This window comes from Pleurodeles waltl, chromosome 1_1, assembly GCF_031143425.1.
Source record: "Pleurodeles waltl isolate 20211129_DDA chromosome 1_1, aPleWal1.hap1.20221129, whole genome shotgun sequence".
In the NCBI taxonomy this organism is placed as follows: domain Eukaryota; kingdom Metazoa; phylum Chordata; class Amphibia; order Caudata; family Salamandridae; genus Pleurodeles; species Pleurodeles waltl.
Genome location: NC_090436.1, coordinates 127,988,200 through 127,994,650, shown reverse-complemented (window position 1 = coordinate 127,994,650; position 6,451 = coordinate 127,988,200).

The following is a 6,451-nucleotide window of genomic DNA, read 5'->3' as shown; positions in this document are numbered from 1 at the left end:
AGCGTTCCAGGTAGACAGGGGGTCCATGCACAATAATAGCTAATATTGGTTATACGGGGGTAAATTGAGAATTGCATTCAGTCCATCAACAGCGTAGGTCATTCAGATATGGTGGAACCTTACCAAAGAAATGGGGAGGGCTAATCATCTGACTTCACGGACACTTATATGGGAGGGTACATGACTGTCTAATTTGAATGCCCTGAGAGGGTTCAGGGGTTGGGATGCCATAGGGATATGGTATCTGGCCGAAGTATGGGATGCAAATGGGGTGGTACCATTTTCACACCTAAAAACAGAATACCATATGCCTGCTACACAATGGCTACAATATGCCCGACTGAGGGCAGCTCTAATCCACAGTATCCCTGTAGAGATGGAAACACAGGAGGATGCTCCTCTGGAGCTACGACTTTGGAGGGTGAGACAAGGAAACTAATTTAATTGACATACAGTACTATAATGAGGAATACGCAACCCTCACTGAACACATTATGGGAGAGGTGGAGCAGGGATTGTGGGGAGCTGGAGGAGGCCGATTAGGTAGAAGCGCTTATGTTCCCAGCAGAGGTAGCTATCCCTGAATCGCTTAAACTGATACAATTTTAAATACTGCACCGGGTGTATTATACGAGATCCTTGCTTTACAAGATAGAGAAGGCAACAAAGCAAATTGTCTGCTGAGCTGTAGGGACACTGCCACATTTAATCACCTTTATGGAGCTGTCCTAAGTTTGCTAGGTTCTGGAGGGAAGTAGGAAAGGCCCTGGAGCAAGCCATGGGGAACTCTTTGGAACCGAAACCGGAAACAGCACCTCAGGGAATTTGGGGCCAAACCGATCAAACCAGATATCAAAAGCTATTGCTCAACCTTGGTCTCATGGTCGCTAAAAGAGACATTGCCAGAAAGTGGGGATCAGGGACACCACCAGGATACAATGAATGGTGGAAGGGTATGGACAGATGTCGAATTTTGGAAAGGGAAGTATACTGGGACAGAGGTAAAGAAAATAAATATGAGAAAATATAGAGGGTATGGGGGTGGGATAGGTACAGTATTTGAAACTCAGATAAACTCTAGGATTTGGTGCACGACCCCAGATATGGAAGGAGAGAGGATGGCCAAAGAGACACTCAAGAGATACTGAAGGGACTGTAAAAGTGGAAGTGTACAAATGCTGATTGTTCACAGTGTTAGACCCCCATAGGTATGAATATGACAATTCTCTGACAAGGAAAGGTACCGAAGGGAAGAGGGAGGGGAGTGTTTTAGTTTTCTTTCGTGTTTTTATTTTTACTCGTCACTGCTCTCAGATATGTATGTATCTTTGATTCTATGATGTACAACCCATAAAATTTAATAATAAAAAAAAACCTCAAATTCATCATAGTAATCTCTAAAGGAAGGGTTAGAGATGTCCATGTCCTACCAAAGGCCAATACTCTTGCGGAAGCAGATATCAATAAAACCCTTGACCCTAGCAAAGAACAGACATTACTTGAAGTCCTCACATCCTATTCTGATATCTTTTCAGATTTATCTGGTAGAACAAATTTAGCCGAACATGCCATAAACACCTATGAAAATATTGTGGTTAAACATCGACCCTATCGGGTACCAGAAACCCGACATAAAGCAGTCAAAGCAGAGGTTGAAAATATGCTTGAAATTGGGGTCATTGTTCCTTCCCCAGTAACTGGTATTCTCCCACTGTGTTAGTGCCTATATCGGATAGGCAAAAGCTATAACCAAAACCCCCTTTCCCAAAACAAAAAGAGATCTAAGAGCTTTTTTGGATTTACTGGGCTAATATCGCCACTTCATCCCACAATACTCAGAGATACCTGCCCTTTTAACTGACCTATTGAAGAAATCAACCCCCACTAAATCTTTTTCATGACCATCACCTACTGTCCAGGAAGCGTTTTTTAGATTGATTGAAGACTGCCCTTACCACTAATCCTGTCTTGGTCTCTCCTGAATTTCAGAAATCTTTTATTCTCCAGACTGATGCTTCTAATGTGGGCATTGGAGCTGTGCTTTCGTATAAAGATGTGGAAGGGAATAAACGGCATATTGTGTATATTAGCTGGAAACTGTTTCCTCGTGAACATAAATAGGCCACCATAGAAAAAGAATACCTTGTGCTTAAGTGGGCCATAGTGTGACTCTGCTACTATTTAGAAGGACGGCCCTTCATTCCCTATATTGACCATGCCCCTCTGACCTGGTTGTGTAAGAACAAGGGAAACAATGGCAGGATAATCCGTTGGTTTCTAGCCTTTCAGTGTTTCCATTTCAAGGTCCATCATTGCAAAGGCAAAGATCGGGGCAGTGCCATGTATTTGTTTCGCTATCCCCTTTTCCTCAACTGAGAAAATCTTAGGGGGTGGGATGTGTGACTGGGACTCCTGCACTGACAGTGAGTACCTTTTATTTTTGCAGGCTGGACCCTTCAAAGAAAACTTTCATGGATTGAAGGAGACAGAATCTAGGGCAGGCTCAACATTTACAAAGAAGAGGAAGAAATGCTGGAGGAGGAAGCACGAGGTGCGTCATCATGGCAAGGGGAGAAGCTACAGTGAACCAGCGCGAAGAACCTAGGAGACGCCGGTGGCTCGAGGTCTCAGTTTGGTCTTGATGCCAAAAAAGGAGATGCGGACTGGGATGAAAGATCGAGACACCACACAACCAAGGTAGGAGTTGCCCCAACATCCACAGGAGAAGCTGCAGAGGGTGAGGAACCCCGCCGTCCAGCTGACTGTCCCAGCCATGCTCCAGAGGGAGCATGGCACCCACAGGTGCGTAACCATGTGCAGGGCTGGTGATGGTCGGGCGGTCACTAAAAAGGGGAACTGAAGCCATGCACAAATGCTCTCTGTCTCACACGGGTGCTTGCAATTGCGAGGTGTAGTATTTACTTTTGGATTGTTTATTTTTCTTTGTTTGTTGTTTCCTATCGGGCTGGGTAAAGCGAGTAACTTTACCCTGTCCTGAAGCCAGATGCTTAGGAGCACCTTATAAGAGCACACTATTGGCACATTATAAAAAGCAAGCACTGTGAAGGTGGCGCCATAATATAAAAGGTTCCTTCTGTCTGAAATAAACATAGAAATTCCCCAAGAAATGATTTACTTCTCTGCTATATCTTACAATTAAAACTCTTTGAATACGTCATTGGGACCTTGTCACTCTTTTATTTAGCCCCAAACCTTACAAGGCTGTAGCTGTGGACAGGTGGAGGGCCTGCATCTTCGCTGCATCTCAGTAATGTGTCAGATGAGGGAGGCATTCTTTTGTAAATGCTTGAGTCCAGCTGACAATCATGAATATTTGAGAGCAATATTGGTGTTGAGCAAACTATCTTGGCGATGAGCAAACTGAATTAACTTTGCCATCTGGGTTGAAGCAATGACTTCTAGTGAATCTTTACTAGACCCCATTGCAGGTCTGTAGACCTTGGCAGGCTTTGGATGAGCTTATGACAGAGCTGCTTGCATTTGTGAATTGAATCAGTTCAGGCAGCAAATCAGGCGAAATAGTCTAAAGCCACAGGATCAGAAAGCTGCAGATCTAGCAAAGAGGAATACACTGGCAAGAGACACTGGAGGAGTACAAGGAAGACTCATAGATCTTGTCATTATATGTTCATGAGGGAATTTCATGAGGGTTCACCTTAGTCCTTTGGTTACAAACAGTTCACATTGGCATAAGGGTTGATGGGTGGGCATCAGACCACTTTATTCCATTCTCTCTGCATGTCTTAGATATTCTATTTTGGAATGTCCCATTAAATCGCTCCACTGTTCCCGAGGACTTGAATGCTATGCACACAAATGTTGAACCTCTACAGCATTGCACCACCTACTGGACTATCAATTACATGAAATTAGCTCCCATATTACTTCCAATATTAAGTGAAACTCTCAACCCAGAGAATGATTAGACAGTGATAGCATCAGCCCATAAAAAGGAATACAGCTGTGCAATATATGAAAAATAAGGTGATAAACAGTGTGTGCCTGTAGCACATCATACCATCCATGCTGGCATGAGCAATACCATGACACAATTGCTCTAAGTTGAGTACTAATATTCTAAAATTATGATCCTTATCATGCCACAAATCATACTGATGGATGAGACCCTCATTTCTTTCCAAAGTGTCCTTTGCACTCCTAGGCACTTGTTCCTAAACAATAGCCAGATTAGGCAACGTGGACATGAGGAGTTCAGTTCAATGGTATTCCACGGTTACCACGTCCTGAGTTTATTGGTGTACAGCACACTTAACTATTGCTTCCACCCTTGGGAGCGTGGGTGTGTGACCTCCTAAATTAGGCTAGGTGAAACATAATATGGCAGTGACATCTACTACCCTCAGAGGACGAGTTGAATCTTTTGACTCAGACAGGAGTCATAAGATAATCAAATCAAACAATAGGAACCAGTAGCCATAAACAACAATGGATTGCAATAAGGAGTCAGTAGTTTATAGGCACCATGACCTATGTGACCATGAACCACCAGACCAATTTAATAAAGTTCAAACATTTATTGCCCTTTGTAGGAAGTTGGCTCTGTATATACTATCTCAAAGTGAGAGATAGTGTGCACAGAGTGCAAGGGTTCCCCTTAGAGGTTGATAGTGGCACAATTAGATAATACTAATGCTCTATTTTGTGGTAGTGTGGTCGAGCAGTAGGCTTATCAGAGGGTGGTGTTAAGCATTTGTTGTACACACACAGGCAATAAATGAGGAACACACACTCAAAGACTTAACTACAGGCCAATAGTTTTTATATGGAAAAATATATTTTCTTAATTTATTTTAGAACCACAAGATTCAAGATTCGAGGTAAGTACACAAAATGCAAGGTACTTCACACAGGTAAGTATAGAGCTTTGATTTAAAACAGTAGTACACACAGTTTAGGTTAAAATGGCAATAAGCTATTTTAAAAGTGGACACAGTGCAAAAATCAACAGTTCCAGGGGGAGGTCAGTTTGGTTAGTTTTCTCAGATAAGTAAAGCACTTACACAGTCAGTCTCCTGGGCATAGGCAGCCCACCAATGGGGGTTCAAGGCAAACCCAAAGCGACAGCACCAGCAACACAGGGACGGTCAGGTGCACAGGTCAAACGAGGGCCCAAAGCACATAGGCACCTATGAAGAACAGGGGTGCTCTGGTTCTAGTCTGCTAGCAGGTAAGTACCTGTGTCCTCGGGGAGCAGACCAGGAGGGTTTTGTAGAGCACTGGGGGGGGGGGGGCACACAAGCCCACAAAATACAACCTCAGAGGCACAGCGGCGGTCGGGTGCAGTTGACAAAGTAGGCATCGGGTTTGCTATTGAAAGCAATGGAGGGACCCGGGGGTCACTTAGGCAATGCAGGCAGGGCACAGGGGGGCTTCTCGGTCCACCCACCAACTGGGCTAAGAAGAGGCCCGCCTGCTGGTCACTCCTGAACTGGAAGGTGGTTTCTCTAGGTCCTGAGGGCTGCGGGTGCAGTGCTTGGTCCAGGCGTCTAGATCCTCTCTGCAGGCTTCGCTGTGAGGGTGCAGGGGGTTCGACTCAGGGTACTCACGTCATCATAGTCACCTGGGAGTCCTCTCTGCAGTGATGGTTCTCCACTCGGTGCTGAGTGAGAAGTCTCACGCTTCCTGCGGGAAGTGAGAGTTCTTTAAAAGTAGCTTTAAAGTTGCAAAGTTGTTGCAGTTTTTGAACAGTGCTGCTGTTCTCCGGAGTTTCTTGGTCCTTCGGTTTCAGGGCAGTCCTCTGAGTCTTCAGAGGTCGCTGGTCCCTGTCAGATGCGTCGCTGTGCAGGTTCTTTGAGTTTGGAGACAGGTCGGTAGGGCTGGGGCCAAGTCAGTTGTCTTCTCCGTCGTCTCTGTGGGGCTTTCAGGTCAGCAGTCCTTCTTCTTCTTGTAGGTTGCAGGAATCTGATTTTCTAGGTTCAGGGTCACCCCTAAATACTAAATTAAGGGGGGTGTTTAGGTCTGGGGAGAAGTAGCCAATGTCTACTGTCCTTGAGGGTGGCTACACTCTCTTTGTGCCTCCTCCCTGAGGGTAGGGGGGCACACCCCTATTCCTATTGGGGGAATCCTCCAATCTCAAGATGGATGATTTCTAAAGGAAGGGGTCACCTCAGCTCAGGGCACCTTAGGGGCTGTCCTGACTGATGGGTGACTCCTCCTTGTTTTCCTCATTATCTCCTCCAGTCTTGCCACCAAAAGTGGGGGCAGTGGCCGGAGGGGCGGGCATCTCCACTAGCTGGGATGCCCTGGGGTGCTGTAACAAAAGGCATGAGCCTTTGAGGCTCACTGCCAGGTGTTACAGTTCCTGCAGGGGGAGGTGAGAAGCACCTCCACCCAGTACAGGCTTTGTTCCTGGCCGCGGAGGGACAAAGGCACTCACCCGATGTGGCCAGAAACTCATCTGGTTGTGGCA